The sequence below is a fragment of the Bombus pascuorum genome, chromosome 1 (assembly GCF_905332965.1).
Source record: "Bombus pascuorum chromosome 1, iyBomPasc1.1, whole genome shotgun sequence".
In the NCBI taxonomy this organism is placed as follows: Eukaryota; Metazoa; Arthropoda; class Insecta; order Hymenoptera; family Apidae; genus Bombus; species Bombus pascuorum.
The window spans coordinates 328,798-346,583 of NC_083488.1; the positions used below are offsets into that span (position 1 = coordinate 328,798).

General features: G+C 37.7%; 1 protein-coding gene across 2 annotated transcripts in view; it reads right to left on the minus strand.

The window, feature by feature from the left end:
- The window catches only part of LOC132910941 (lachesin-like), a 269,863-nt gene that overhangs the window by 59,210 nt on the left and 192,867 nt on the right, over window positions 1-17,786 (minus strand). The gene's annotated exons all lie outside the window — the stretch shown is intronic.

The window sequence follows — 17,786 nt, forward strand, 5'->3', positions numbered from 1 at the left end:
GCGTCAAGGACCCTACGTTATATTTTTCCGTCGCTGATATATCGATTTCATGAGCGGTAATTTGAGAAGAACGTGATTCTAGAATGTCCCTGGATACGTTTTCGGTCGAAGGAACTTCCGGTAGACTCGCGGTCTAGTCAGGCGAAAAAAATTGCAGCAGCAAAGAAAAGTAAATATTCTGCTTGTTGGCTGCACTTTGGCGCTGGTCGGCAAAGAAACGGCGAAAAAGGAGAGAGGGGCGGGGAATGGGAACGCTAAAAAGGCTACGCGAGAGCGCATGCAGCTGCAAAAGCGTAACCGTTGGCTTGCAGTAAATCAACCTGTTAAGAAAATGTGATCTGTTTGTAAAAAAGCGCAAGATACGGGAAGACTATTCACAACGGGGACCAACACCCCATTGAAGTTATATTCCGGCTGCGAAACGTTGAATCGTCCGTACGCGTACCTGTATTTTCGATTCACCCCTTTGTGCTACGATTACCAACATGTGATCACGCTTATTTCCACGCTTATGTGCACACGAGCTTTACTATTGGCTCGGGCAATATTTTCGTTTACGGCGCGTTCATTCGCCTTCAAAGGCGAAGGATAATGGAATTGCTGTTTCGTCGGGTAAACATTTATCCGGTGGGATATCTCTTAGTCCTGTAATTTTTACAGCGACGTGCCTCTGACTTTTGCCTATGGCACGCAACTGCGAGGCTTGGCAACTCTTTCTGTTTTCCTCCGGAAATATCGCGACTTTCTTACCTCCAGTGTAATGTTTGTTCGAGAATGAGCCGTTTCTATGGTAATTTTGCGAATATTAAATAGTCACAATTTTTTAAAAGCGGAGTAACGAGTACTGTATAATTTTTACAAATCTTGTTAAGTAAATATAATTATCGTTGATCGACAGATAAACAAAGAATTGAAATAAACGATAAACGATAACGTCGCGCGTAAAGCAACTATTTTTTCGGCTAAAACTTCGCTCTACACGTTTATTGAAAATTTGACATATCGTTTCGATACATTTTATATCAGATGCCTATGAAAATACGTAGAATATAAAGAAAGACGTTAAACGGTAATCTGGAGCGTATATGTTCCTTGCCTTGCATTTCTAAGTTTTACAAAAATTGCAGTTAGAATACTTTTTAAATGAATTAGCTTCAGTCTCAAACGCGTAATATGCACGAGTGGAAAGTTGGCTAACGAAACGGTCAACGAGAGACGGACCGTTATACATACTATAAACCAATTATATCTGAATTTAGCAAATTTTCGAACCTCGGTGATCAAGTACTCGCTTTAGTACTTTTTTTTTTTTATGAAGAAGAAAGAAAAAAGAAGAAACGCATCGATCGATATTAGTATATAAAGAAACATACATGCTTTTTAAATTAAATTGCACGTATATCTCTTTACGTACATCTCGTATACTGTTTAATTTAAAAAAAGAAGAAAAACAGAGGTCACCGTTAAACGTTTCCACTGCCATAACAGCCTCATAATACCATAATACGGTACGATGCACTACGCGAAACCACTCAATTTTGCCTCATAAAATTTTCCTCCATCTATCATTTTGAAGCTATGGTTTGGCCCAGTTGTGAGAAACGCTGTATATTTGACTGCATTGAAAGAGAATTATTTATTTTAAATTTCTGTTGAATAATGGAATGCTGAATTCATTATCTGGACAATTATTGCTCTTAGTCGGACATTAATTGCAGCAATTGAATGGAACATCCGTAAATGGTCAATAAAGAAAGGTATCGTTCTTCGATAAAACAGTATTAGCCCTCGTGTATCGACAAAGAGTCTGCAGACACTATTGGTCTTTAACTGGAACATTCTGTTCCATCTGTTTCATTCAGTGGACACAGTATCGTTCAATTATCATTTCTGCTAGTACTTAACAAAATCGTTTAACACGATCATTGCTAATCGAACGTTCATCGTTTATTGTACGTTAATCGCTAAATAATTTTCATGCGAAATTAATTACGAGGAGTCCTTTCAAAATTTTGCGATCCATTTAATAAATTTTCCATTTATTAGGATTCAGCGAATAAATATCTTGATTTTAAAAAATTTTTAATTATATGGATATACGAAACAAGTTACACTCGTTGATAACGTTTATCCTGAAACGATATCCAATTACACAACGAATTAATAAAAAGTGGGTGGTATTCACGTCGGAACGCAAGTAACTTTATTAAAAAGAATTGATAGTTTCAAATTAGCTTCGAATGAATTGCTAATAACGTCTAATAATAATCAGATTTTTAATAAATGGAAAATTTCCTTTTAGCTTTGGATACATGTGCGAGATTCGCAACGGTAATCTTAAACGTGATGAATGACATTAAACGTTCAAAGAGACTATTCCGTGTCGAATATTGCGCGAATACTTTATCCCGAATATCTCTAAATACGCGTTGAAAGTTTCATCGATCAAACGAAGCGAACAAGGCGAACAAAGCAAATCGATTTTAATTTTTCATTTCATTTGTTTATATCCGTCGAAGAATAAACTTTATTTCTATAACTGAAATTTATATAATAGTTGGCTAATTCTTCGTACTGACTAGAATTTCTCGTTCATATAATAGGAGTTCGCGTTCAGATTAGTAGATTCAATTGGCAGAAGCACAGTTAATCAAGCATTAATTAGAATTTCGTAATAAATAGAGATTAGATAAATGGAATTCTATCGTATCTCTGATGCTTTTGCTCGGTATGTTCGTGTATTATGATTCTACGTGAAGTACTTGTAATATTCATTTACGAAAGTATCGTTTAAGAATTACTTTTTATTAAACCTATTCGAAACGAAACCTATTTAAAACCTTAAAAAATTGTTATGTATCTTCAAAGATAAACCTCAAAGATATTACGCAAACATTAATGGCAATTTTTTCTTAAAGCGTTACGTACATGCGCCATCCTCTACTGTATCTTAAATAATACATCTCCATCCATCGTGTCAATATTTTATGCTTCTACGTGAAATATTTAACGCTTCGACGTAGGGCTCCCATTTCGTTCGAATTGTACATTTACTTGATAACGCTTGTAATAACACGTGTCATTCGCTCAATTCGTTTCTTGACTCGTCGATGTAAAATGGAAATATCGACGTGTTCGAAGCGTCGTTTCATTTTGAGAAAGAATTTGTCGTTGATTCGCTATTCGTAAAACCTGCTATTCTCGATAAATACGTAAAATTTGTATAGTAACAGGCATTAAAGGTTCGAGATATCCGATAGTCGTTGCGCATATGGCGAGAATCTGTTTTGCACGATAGCGTACCTAGACGAAGAGGATGCAGGAGTCGGACACTTTCCGAACATACATTGGCAAAGAAATGCCCGATTCTCTACAAACGTCTTTGAATACTATTAAATTGGCGAAATAAACGTTCGGTTTCTCGTCGCTCGACTTCAACGGTGTCTGCGTTATTTGCAGGGGCGGAGACCGCGTCGGAAAGAGACTGCAGCAAGTGCCGAGCATTAAAAATAACAATGACGCATAGTTGTGGACGGTCGAGGACGGTTGTCTCCGTAAATTACAGAAATTCGCAAGAGAAGCCGTAAATACTTGGTTATCATACTTGGCGGAAGCATGGAGGGGTATTATACCTACATTCGCGTACATCGTGGCCAGAGATGGCGCCAAGCGTGGATATGGCTTCACCGTTTCCATTCATCGGACTGGATATCAAATGCAATAGTTCATGCCGCGCTTCCGACTAGGTGGTCGACCAGTCCTCGACCTCTACCTCCTAATCCAACCACCCACCGTTTCACACCGGTCTCTGGCAGATTTACAGGCGGAGAGGTTTGATATCTGCATCCGAGAGTCCCGGACTAGTTCCACCTGTCCTGGATCTCTGTATACTTTCCGTCAACTTGCGCTTCCGTGAGGGCACCTTCCAAGATGAATCAACCGAGTAAGTCCCTCCGCTAATCGGACGGATCTTTCGTCCCGTGTTTTCGCTTCTATAACGTGCTGTGGTACGTTTGACGAACGATATCCTGTTCGACTTTGTCGAAGCGCGGTATCTTGACACGTAAATAAGCAAACGAGTAACGATACCAACGATACAGTCTTGACATTACTCGTTCGTGGACAGGTTGTAACAACGAGTTATTTAATATTTCTTACTATTATTAGAAACAGGCGTCGCTGCTGAAATTAATGCTAACTTTTATCGAATTTACGTAATAATATTCTCTTGTCCATATGTTTATGATACCGCTTTAATCCTAGTTATTCGTATATGCTATACTTAGTTAAAAAGCAGGGTGGTTCTGTTATAGTTCTGTCAATAGCAGTGCTTTCAATAATACGCTTCCACCAGTGTTCAATTCGCTTATTATACGAATTTTCATACGCGTAAATATATTTTAAGGTAAACGCTACTCGAAGTTAGTTTTACAATCGTACAACACGTACGTACGACGAAGAAGGAGAAATAAAAAGAGAAAATTCTCTGTCAGAACATAGTTAGGACGTACAGGACAAGTTTCCGAACTTTCGTGACGTTTACAACTTTAAGAGAACGACGTACCTTCGTTACCAGATTATAACTTAGACATTGTCTAAAATCTGTTTTAATATAGATATTCGATACGCGTAGATGCCATAGCTGCATAAATTCGATTTTACAACTCGCACGGAACATCAATCCTTGACTTATAGAGATTCGTATTTTTAATATCGTCACGGACAATTGCGATCCTTTAAATTCCTTGATATTCTATTTATCGAATCAAATAATTTATTATTATTAGTTATAAAAGTTAATTTAATTATTTTATTCGCGGAGTTTATTTGTTCACGATAGAAGATACACAAATACCGAAGCTTATAATATTCTCGATTACATTATGGCAGTGAAATAAGAATTCAAACTCTGCTCACGAACGATCACAAGGATTTTCGGTAATTTTCGTTCACGTCGTTACACTTGTAAAATAATCGAATATAAAGTAATTTTCTCTATAATATAATACAATAAGTAACATCTGACAAGCGTTGCAAAATAAATATTGTTAACACTCGACCATTTCTTGCCTTGTTACACCGATAAAATATACGGGCAATGCGTGGCTGTTAAACCCCGGGACAGCCTCCATACAGGTTCATAACGTAAGATATCAGATGGAATAAAATTTGTTAAAGATTCGCGGTAAATGTAGCGAATAACGAGCGTTCTAATACGATGTTAATCGTCGACTGTGTAGGCACTAAAATTAATCGAGATGCGCCGTTCGTTCGTATCGAAGATCTTTAATTCTGCCGGTTACATCGTTTACCATTTCAACTACTCATTTCCACGGGACACAGAAGCGTGTCGTAGCCGACGACTTCCACTCCGCGAGTCTTTCGAGCTTTCTCGGCGTCCGGAACACAGATCACCAGACATTCGCCTCAATTTCCACTTCTCAATTTCCGTTTCTCGTTCGAACTTCTTGACAGGTCACTTGGCCGTCGATAGATAAGTAACAGCGGTGGAAGACAAGGGCCAACTTCGATCGACGGCCAGATAACAGCTTCGAATTTCTCTGCCTTCGTGATTATGCCCTATCCCTTAACCCTCCAACATCGGGCTAGCTTCGTAAGACTAATTTTTTGAAAACGTGGCCGACTAGTTTTAGAACTGTGGCTTCGATCGCTTCAACGCGAGTCGTATCTTTTGTTCGAAGGGAATTCGACAAATTCGTGTATCAGGGAATGAAAGATATAAAACATAGATCGAGAATGTGACGTATATCTGGTAAATTCGTAGGTTACCGTGAGCAATCTTAAAGACACCTCGAGTATCAAAGGAACGATAGACCGAGTACCAAAAGTTTGATATAAACGGATACGTCAAAGAATACAGGAAATTTTGAAAAGTAATGATGTTTTGGAATACTTTGAAGAATATCTCGATACTTTACTGTAACGCTAGTTGACGTTTTATGTAAAATAATTATGCAACGATTACACGTTATAACGTGTAAACATTTATAACGTACTACGTCTTGTTACTTCTCGACTACTTGGGTAAATGAAACAAAGTAAAACAAAATTGATAAAGTAATTTCAATCTCGAAGCAACTTTAGAGCATTTATTATCGTACAGTGAACTAGAAAATTATTCGCAAATTCAGGTTACAAAAGTATCGATATATTTTACGAAAGGTATCGTTCTCGCTTTGTTACTTCAGCATAGTTCTAGTACAATTCGTTGCTTCGTAAGTACAAATCATCGTTTTCTTTATAATTTAGTTAGTTCGGAATCTTAATTATCTATTTCTAAATAACAAGTATTGAAAAGTCCTTTGCGTCGTTTTATCATTTAAACAATTTCTAATATATCTTTGAAAATGATTCTGCGCAAATAATTTCGTAACTCAATGTACATATATCGCGCTGCATATCGCTATACAGTACCGTAATTGTTACTCTTATCGCGTCGTAATTTTCGCTGTGCGACGATTTCTTCCTTTCGTATTCTCGAGTAACGTTTCGAGTGCGAGCTATTTGTTTACATGTCCGTTCGACATGAGTAAGAAAATCGAGTCGACGTTTAAGATTGAAACGTCCTGTGCATCGAAACAGCAGTTTGAGTGGCAGAAACGAATTTTGAATCGAAGCTTTCATCAGACTAGTAAACGTTTCACTTCGTTCCGTCTGTATTGAAATAAAGTTAGCAAAACCCTAACCGCCGAGCGAGCTGTCCCAGCCTTCCCGCCCTCAACTTTTCCAGGGTCGATTCGCGTTCACGGGAACCACTCTTAAGTTGTTCGATAACTATACCGAGCTACTTTGAAACTTGCCGCTGCCGTAACTTCATTAACGACAGGTAAATGCTTCGTATTGCCTGGTTACATTTTCAAATATTAAAAGGAAAACGGAGGGAAAAAGGGGGAAGAAAATATGAAATTTCTCTTCCTTAGATCCTGCGGAGATTAAAATACGTGTTTTTAATCCCTACGGCCGTCAATTTGTCTCTATCGATTCAATCGGCTTTAGTTCGTGGAATCGATAATGGTCGAAATAACGCTGTCGATGGAATAAAATTTCTGCCGGTAAGGGAAAAGCGAAGAAGAAAGTATCCGTTCTAATTTACGTGTAATTTCACGTGTTAACATGTTATAATATCGATATGTTCGCTATGTCTGTGATAAACGTAGCATCTCTTATATTACGCACGATCAGTTCGATCGTATAAACAGAATCACTGGAGATCGTAAAACACGAATGAAAATTTGGAGAGCGGTAAAAGGAAGAGTGGTGGCATTGCAAATGTTTGTCGTGCAATTAATCAGAATGGATAATACGCGAGATCCGCTGTAACTTGTCATAATGACGAGCATATTAAGTTAATTATGGTCTTCAAAGTAATCTACGGCTGGCAGAGCATTAACCACGATCCCGGGGGAATCTCCCGAAATGTCAGTACGAAATGTCATACAAGTGTGGCGTTGGTAATCCTCGTCACCGCTTATCCTTTGCCTCTTCAACAAACCCCGAGTCAAAGGTTCCTTTACGTATTCCCGTTCCAGTTATGCACAAAACGATGAAGATCAAATAGAGACGATGTACCGATTCATGATCAGAACGTACGACATTTACGTTACACGAATCCATGTCGAAATTATAATTTCATTTATATTATATTTAAAATATGACCTGATTAAACGTATATTATAAAATTGCGATCGCCAAGTAGATCGTTGAATAAAAGCAGCGAAATTTAATGATATTGTTAGATCGATGAATTTATTAAAACGTGATTACAGAATCTGTATCTTATTTTTATCTTTATATCGTAATTAACATAGTTATCGTAATTCTACTACCGTTAAATTCGTCTAGGTTCGATAATTATTCGGGAATTGAAAAAATTACCGATAAAATTTACAGCTTCGTTAGAATCTCCATTCTCCTGGTAGATTCGGCACCAAAGTTTCCTTCGCATTCTCTTCCTCCAATTGTGCACAAAGGAATAGAGATCGAACTTGGTCCGCTATATAAATACTAGCATACTGAAACGTAGAATTCTAGAGAACTACGTTTCAAACAAATTTATTATCAGCGGCTGAAGATCTCCGTTCCGAATGATGAACGAACGTTTACTTTGAAATTCATTTCTCGGGACGTGGTTCAAATCAAATATATTTTATGCGTGCAGCACGCTAGATATTCCAACGTACGTGGTACACAATGAATGAAGGTAATTCTTCTCCGAAAGCTAAATAAAAGAGGCAGAGAGGCAAAAATTTCTGCGCGAACCGTCGTCTCGAAGAAGATCAATTTTTAAGATTTATAGAAGACGCAGTATTCTATCTTTAACTTTGCAGACTGTCGTGCGCGTTTTCGCGTTCTACGTAAAAATTACGGAATTATAATGCGAATGTTTTTAAGCTAAGTGTACGATAGAATATCTTAGAAACTTTTATCGATTTTAGCGTAAGACTTTTTCAATCTTTTCAAACTGTTTGGAAAAATTAAAAAAAAAGAGAAAAAAAAGAAAACTACAAAATTTACGTAGAAGCATATTTACCGTATAAAAATTTACCTTACGCTTAAAGAGATGTAGATATATTTAAAATATATTCAAAAAGAATGTATAAGCAAAAGCTCTTTCATTATTACCGTCTTACTATGCGTTATTATGCATAAAACAATGTATCTATATCGAGCAAAGTAATTTTTCTTCCCCCGAGCCATTCGTGTTTTACTTTAAAAAAAATTTCCCGTTAGTTTACTCTTTGTTCGGAAATCTGTTAAAATATATCTTTTACTACTGTTTCTGTATTTAATTTGATCCGTGGTTGCGAATATTTTACTTTTAACGCAAGATACAGTTCCTGGTCTTTGAGATTGTCGGTAATCGCATTTACGATCGATGATGAAACGTTCCCAGGAATGCACACTAAAAATCCAAGTAAGTAAGAAAGTGATTCGAGTGCATCGTACGAGCCAATATTCTGTCCAGTTTGTACCGTCTTATGCGCGGTAATGTGCACGTCTTGGATCTACGGCTTAACTGCTGTACGTACAAAGAAAGTCGTAAAAAATGTTATCTCGGTAAACGAGATAGTAAAGCACTACCGTCGTGTATTTAATGTTTTCGTTACTTTACATCATCTTTACGTCCCTCTCCCCTTAACTTTACGTCTCCTAACTGCTTCGTTTCTTTGAATAGAAAGAATCGTTCGCACGAGAGCAAGTAATTTTTGATCGAACCGAGCCGGTCACCAGGCTCCAACGCGCGACGAGACAATAAACAAGCTGCTTCGAGTTTTGTATTAAATTTTTTGTCACTTTTGTGGTAGCGTACTATTTTTTATCATTATTATTTATTGTTATTCCTGATAACAGATTGTAATTTAACAGTGTACGACGTTAAAAACAAAAATTTTGTCCTATAAAAATGAAACGTACGGCCTGATAGTTTTTCCAATCATCGTACGCCACTTTTGTACTTTAGAAGTCGACGAGCTATGACTTCTATCACGAAAGTATGCATTCTGAACAAGCAAGAAATACGACGTTGTCGCATCACGCGTGTACCCCGCTTTAGGACGCGGCTATACATCACGGCTTGTTTGTTTGGTGTGCCGTCGATCGGTTTTGTCGCTGTACGACATGCAGCTAGGCCGTAGCTTGCACAACGAAGAACCGGTACAAAAGACGGGGTTAAATTGCGAAGATCGATAAAATTGCGAGTATACTATTATCACTGGTATTAGATCGATGAGAGAGATATAGTTGAGGCGCGATCGTTTTGATTAAATTAGTAAATCTTTTGCCGCGAATGCGCGTACAGGTACGTGTAGGCATTGGCACTTTACACCGTATTCGTTAAGTGTTCGCAACGATATAATATTATTTTATCTCTTTATTTGGTATTTAAACTGCATCCTTGTTCGGAAGAAAAATTTGCCTCGTTCTAGAGAGTTTAATTAACTCGCCTTTATTTCATGTAATAAAATACGCAGACAAGTACATATACTTTTCTTGATGAGATTATCATATTAGAGTTATTTTTCAACCTCCTAGTGTAAAAATTTTATATCAGGTTGCTTATTTAGTTCGTATTTACTATGTACCGCTAAATATCTCTCCCAACGTAGAAATATCGTTTAACGGTTCGTACCGTTTACAGTCGAATTTCCCAGTGCTCGGTAATTGCATCGTGCATTATTTATTATTATTTGTATGCAAACACGTATATATATATCAGTGTAACAATATTTATGTATTTTAATTTTAGTACATTTTTCTAAATTCTATATTTTACGTAATTGCTTAGCTTTATATGCATTTTCATACAGCGCTCCGTTCCAAGGAACAAAAACGCCAGGTTTTCCGTAGGTAGCTTTATAACGCTCGCGTTTGTAACACACAAGAAGATGGTAGGTGGGAGTCGTGGGATTTTATCATTAAGGACGATTTTACTCATCGCCTGTAATAATGCCCTTTTTATTTTCTTTATTCACCGCGCTCTCGATAAATTTATCGCGAACAAGTTACTCCGAGTTAACTCGGACGAGAACAAAGTACAGTATAATTGCCTAACACATCGCAAACGCGTTCAGTGGATAGAAACTTGTTACGTACACGAAACATTGCGAAATCTTATCGGTACCGTAACAAGACGCGATCGTCTTGATTATATTGGCAAAGTTTAAAACAAATCTGAAAAAAAATATATATATACAAGTTATAAAATATTCATCGGAAGCATACACTTGGCAAGATCACCAAATTACTTCAACGGACAATTATTTATTATTTATTATCACTGACTATCGATCGTTGGCAGACACGTGTCACAGACAGTGCGCATTTGTCTTCCGTGGAAAATCTGTAGACAACGCAAGACAAAATCCCCGATTCCACACTCCGCGGATGAAAACCTAATCCTGCACTGACGGACAATTGTCCGTAGACGTATATCCGCGGTTAATGGAAAGACATCCAAGGATGGAAAATAAGAGACAACGTCTGGGGATATACGTTGGAAGAACGTGCGATCGGACAACACGCGCAGTTCGATTTAATCTTTAATAGTTTTTACGCTGACAAGCTTGCCGACCCTTTTTTTCGGCAACGATCTAATAAAATTTCCAAATCACTTTTCACCATCCTTACAAAGTTTCTAAATCCTCTTCCAGATTTATCTTAAGACTGTCTTCTAGATTTATTTCTCATAGCATCACGGCACACTTTCACGAGTACGTACTAGACTAAACGACATTGTTTTCGAATAACCTGCGTACGTTGTCCATAGACTGTCGACGTACAACGCTATACGTAGACTGTCTAATGACAATGTCCGTCGGCGTAGAGGAGACTCGAGGCTTTAGGTTACGGTTATACTTGATGCGTATTATCTTGGAAATTACAGCCGAACGATGGTAACACGTATAGGTAAAAGTTGTTCAAAGTGTTAGTGACGATATGTTCAAGGTTATTGAAATCCCCTTTCTCTATAATTATTGCCGAATAAATAATTATTGCCGACGAATAGCGTACTAAGATATAAGAATAACAAGTTCGTATAGCCGATATCGTATATCATATCGTATTATATCATACCTTAGTACGCAGCCATAGAATAACTGTTAAGCATTTAATCTTGTTATGGGTTTCCGTTGCAAATAAATAAAGTAAAAATAACTTGTACGGTCTCGTACATTTTACGCGACGACGTGCGTACGCGTCTTCATCTTCTAGAAACTCAAGGTAAAAAGCAAAATAAGAAGGAAATGACGAATCAAATGATCAAACGGAAGACGATAAATATTTCTGAGAACGTTGTCCCATTATTGCCACGCCGTTTTTAATATAAATATTATTATTATTAAACGCTACGAAACGAATGACATTGTCGTTAGCATAGGAGAAAGAAAGTGAAACTATTCGATCTTTTACCTACTTTATAAGTAGCTTCTTTCTTCATTCGCTTTCGATAAACTCCTCTTCGATAAACATTCGCGTTATTTCGCTTATACGCCATTCTAGGAAGGATAAGGATCAGCTGATTTCTCCGCTAATGTTCGATCTAAATGCATATTTGTCCCACGAGACTCGAAACAAAATTCCATTGTATTCGTAATTACCGCTACTACGGAATATATCCTTTTTCTGTATTTCTACGATAACTACGGTTTGATTAAACATGCTGTACGACGACAAACGAACAAAGCGAAACGATTTTCGTCGTTTCTTCCTTTTTCCTTAATTTGCATTTTTGCGAAAAAGAAGAGAAAAGGAAGAAAGCGGATAGAAATTGAACGATAGAAGGAAAACAAAGATTTAGCTGGTAGATTCGAAATTTTGGAGGTCTCTAACGAAACACTGTTTACGCGTAACGTCTATTATTGGAGAAAAAGTTTAACGTTTTAAATTTATACGCGGTATTTTTATTCGATCAACTACGTAAAACTGTTCGAGGATCGTTTTCGCTGTCGTTTAAACGCTTTACATTTTTTTTTAATAATTATCTAAAAATCTCATTGCTCTACGAGCAATTTTTATTGCGATATCGTACGAATCATATGTACTTGCACAGCTATAATTTTTATCGGGTAAAATTGCTCAGGACGTTCTTCTTTGTCCTTATAGCAGCTGCGCTCTAGAAAAGTTTGTCGCGCGTTAACTCGTTGGTTCCCTCTTCCTTCTTCCTTCTTTCTTTCCTTCTTTCTTATCGTCGTTTAATCGAAAGAAAGATCATAAATAATTTCTATAAAAGTCACTTTTAACGCTAGATTTGTCCCAATCCAGTTAACTACCGTTACTTGAATATTTTCAAAAATTTCTATTCCTATGGGGCACGATCGCTTCGCAAAAACGCAGAATGCGAGATTTCTCAAGTTTCCATTAATTATTACACGAGTTTTAATTACACTAAGTGAATCGTGACACTGAGGTTCCAAGTATCTTTCGCTCGATATTCGCCAGGACGACTTTTACAGCGACGGGTAAAGGCGATATTCTGCGAGTATTAGACGTTTCAAATATTTACTTTTCTGGCCGCCAGTGGAGCGTGCCACGATTACGGTATTAATCTTCCGTTTATCGCGTGGCACGTCAAAGCGTTCAACGAATTCTCGGTAATTTTTTTGTTTCGCCTGGCTGCGCCTCAATCGCTTGGAAATTAGCGAGTTGAATTACGCGTTCACGAGGCGAACCTCTCGACGTTACGTAAAACTCGCGTTAGTCCGATGGAGCTTACTCGTCCCAAAGAAACTCGTTGCGGAAAACTTTCGAGTTCGTTAGCAACCGACTAGCCGGCATCCCGGTTACATTCTAGCAGTTTGCATAGTTTATGTCTTAACATCCCGTTAACGACCATAATATTGATACATTTTTTCTTATTTCTCGATGAAATAGTTTAAAACGCAAGAAAGTTTCCACCTCATTGTCGATGCTCGTAGTTCCGCGAATCTGAGAAATGTTTGACGTCGAAGTAAAAATTTGCACGATTCTACGCCAACTATAGATACTTCTTCAACTTTCTCGGAGAATCAATCTCGCGAACAAAGAGAGATACGCGTACTACCAGTCGACAGTGTACGTGCTCTACTCGAAACATTCTAAATTTATTTCCAAGTGTTTTTCCTTTTATAAGAAATAACAAACTTGGTAAATAGTTAATCGATTCGAAATACGCGGTAGATTTATGGAATCGTGATGTAGAATATCTAATAGATATAACTATAGCGAAGGATTCAATGATATTTAAATATTAACTTAAAACAATAAGTAAGTTGTACGACAAATACAAACCGAAGGAACATTTTTTCTTATATAATCGACGAGATCTTTATCACGATATTGTACGTATAAATTCTTTATATGTGGAGATCTAGTCTAAGGTCCCGAACAAAAAGATCGATAATTTCACTTTATTTCGCTTTTCTTCAAATATTTTATATTTACGTACGAACGGAGATACAAATAGAAGTGCGTCGCACTTGATCCGTTAATTATCTCTCAGACCGGATGAAAAATTTAAATTAATTTTCGGCTCGACGGAACTTTTCTGCCGCTTTTACCGTAACCGAATCGATTTTGCAAAACGGAAATTGTTTCAAAGCGATCTTGAATCAACGAGCTGCGAGAGTCGAGACGCGTTGGATAACAAGCAGTGTTTTCTTCGATGTTTCGGGTACATGTATGTATTACGGCGGAGTAAGTACCGGTATTGTCAGACCAAGGAGACTTTGTACCTACTGCGAGGTAGAACGGGCAACCGGTTGGTCATAGGTTCTCCCAGGGTTTACGTTTCTGCCAGAGAGGTATCGTCGTGCTTTGAATTTTAATTGCCAAGCGTAGGGCTGTCCGTGGGCCCGGACGTTCAGCGAACAGAGAGCGTTAACTACGATCTTGCTTAATTCAGGAACGTTCAGCGATTCTATTCCGTAGAAGTTGGTTCCTTGGTTGTCGTTTGCTTATCGTTTGCTAATCGTTCGCCGTTCAAAGTTGTTTCGTCCCGAGACTTTTCAATGGATTTAGTTCGCTCCAACGACGCTCTCTTCCGATCATGACTATCAAGTCGATAGAAGCAATTTTTGTTACTCTTCCTCTCCGGAACCCTTTCAAGTACTGGTTTTTCTAGTTCATGTTTTTAATATTTATTTATATTTATTTATATGTCGGGTAATCGTTAGGGGCGTTTAATGAATCTTCACCAGTGTTGTTCATGGTTGTCGCACAGATATTTATTACACAAGTATGGCTGATACAAGATTGACAATCGGACGCGGTAGCTGGACGCTAATGACAATGGCCCTAGGTTCGATATAGCGAATCCACGGTCAACGGGATAACGAATATACTTTGCTTCAAAGTCTAAGTCGGACTCAACTTACTACTCGTGATACTAGGAACGCTTGATTGACTCTTAGCTAATCGGATTGCCAGAAAAGAATGACTTTCCGTCGCGACGACACTGCAGAGGAAAACTATGATGGGGTGTGCCTAAGGGCACGAGATCATCGGATTCGTCAAAGAAAGCCTCCACTCGGAGGGTGAGGGAAATAGGCGCTGCTGTTAATTGGTCAATTTCTATGTTGGCGGTTGGAAAAGGATGCTAGCCGCCCTAGAGAGAGAGTTCCTAGCAGGCAACGTCGTACGTGACCAAATCAGGCTTTCCCATAACTTCCCGCAATAGGTGACAGATTTACAGGCTGATAGAATAAAGACTGTTTGTCAATCTGAAGGACTTTAGTTAACTAGGTCCTAAGATTTGTAACGGTTCCTCAGGCTATCTGAACATAAACTGTAAACGATGCATCGGCATCTGGCGATCATCTGGCCCAAAGAATGGGGTCTGTGTGTGGCGAGCTGCGGGGCTGTTGGAAAGTCTTATTATCAAGTGTTTGTACTGCCAATTCTTTAAAGGAAAGCTATGTTACTTTATATCTCTGTTAGGTGGAACGTTCATCCCGTGACCGTGGCTACGCTCGGCGACCGGTTGTCGCCTCGAGCCTAAACTCATTGTCTCAAGTTACGAATGACTGTGTCTGGGTTATTTCGTAAATGCTACAGTATTGAGGCTTTTCCAAATAATTCCAACGGGGGGGCCCGGTGTCCTTTCATCTCCGACATATATATATGTTCGTAGGGCATCCAGCATATTCATTGTCTTTTAGCTATGACACTTTTAAGTTATTTCAGTTGGTTTTGCGTGATTTTTGGCAGCGATCAATACAGAAGAAGATAAATAACCTATGGACGAGTATTTGACGATCGTTGTATTTATGGTAGTTATCTGTAACTTGTTTTAAAGTTTTATCGAATTTACGTTTATTGTTACATGCGGCGTAAATGATGAAACTGAAATGATCTACGCGAAACGCTTGACCGTTATCGCGATACATCGAAGGATTTAAAAATTAAACAAGAATTTAGTCGATTTACCGTTATTTATCGTTCTTATATCGTTTCAATTATTTTATTTTTCTAATAAAGTCTAAAGAGCGAGCGTTTTTTTTATGTTTTTAATTGTTTCTCGTATAACCTGTTTTAACCTGAATTAACCTTGAAGAAGTTCTACCATTAAAACGACATTTAAGCTGGTGGAAAATTTATAGTTGCGGTTAATGGAAATATATCGAGCGAAACGATTAAAAATCAGTCTAATGGGAGAATCGATGCAAGGAACGTACGTTGAAAAGCGATATTTATAACCGTGATCTAAAAAAAGTGAAAAGTCAAGCGGGAAGAAAATAAGTTGGAGAGCTTTCATAAAATAATCGAGGCTATATTTAAAAGTTGTGCGTACGTTTACGATTGAAAGGAATTTGATATTTAAGATACTTCGCTTGAAATTCAACTGACTCGATAAATCCTTTTCCTTGGCAACGATTTCGCGCAAACGAACGCTTCGGTAGAGAATTTAAATAAATTTTCAATTAAAATTCGCAAATACGATTCATTTGTTTTTCCATTTTTATTCGGTCGAATCACTACCGTGTATATAATCAAATTGTCGCAAGGAATCGCATTTCCTTTTACAATTGCGCGTAACGTTTGTGCAACGGTCGTGGTGCGCGGTTTTTTTTTTCAATGTTTGGTTAATTCCATTGTAATCGATTCAGAACTAGATTTGTACCGTAGATTCTATTGTCGGTTTACGACGCATCAGATTGCCCCAAATCAATCCCTATTTGCAAACATCGTCTTCGTTCTAGCTCACCCCGAAGGCCATTCGATTCATTGGTTTTCGGGCCACGGATTAATCATGGCTCTCTGTAAGCAGTGATGCATCTGTTAATCCGAGACCCTCTCACTCGATTCAATCATTTCTCTAGCTCGATCTATCGTGCCGTTATATAATGACACTCCTCCGCCTCTGCTGGATTAAACGCACAAACTGTTAAACCGGATAACCGTTTAAAATAGTTTCCGGTCAACTTGAACGCATATTTCCCGATTTCGATTATAGCATCCGTATTTGATAGAAATGGCGCACTAACGAAATAATCGACTTTCATTTTAATCGCGTTTTCAATTTTCATTTAACGGTTGTTGTATTTCTGAGTTATCCCGACTCTGTGTACATATTTATACACCTATCGTATTCTTTTCTCTCATTTTCTCTCATTTTCAAACGTTTGAAAACAACGGGTATATAAATAGGAGAATATCAGATTCGATCTCATTGAATTTTTAGTCATGTATCGATCGAAATAAAAATTTGGAAGCCTGTTGTAATCGTTAACAAGCTATTTTCTAAGAGAAGCATAGCTATAGACTCTGTTGTCGAAAGAAGACCTTACTGTACGAAGCCGAATTAGACGATAACGATAAGAAACAAAGCAACTCTTAGCGTATGAGAGTATATGTCACACGATGTTCGATCGCGTACGACGAAGCAAACACATCGATTATCGTATTTGATAATTTTGTTTCCCCACGTAATAAACATTTCTGGCAGAAAATGGTATGGAAATGCTTTTTCGATTTGACAAAAAAGTAATCGAATTGTAGAGTTTTCATTGTCGACGGATGATATTTCCGCTGTCATTAAATAGTATAAAGAATTGGGAAAAATATGATTTTCGTTGATTTCCGACGTTGATTTTTCCGTCACCTGTTGGCTGAAGCGAAGTGAATTTAATACGAAATAGTTGAAGAAGAAAATAAGCGATAGATACAGACATAAATCTTTACTTAATGTTAGTTTAGACTTGGATTTTATGTTGATTTAACTAACACGTTGGTCTGTATAATCGATGTTGTTGATCTATTTGTAATGTTCAAAACACATATTTAATAGT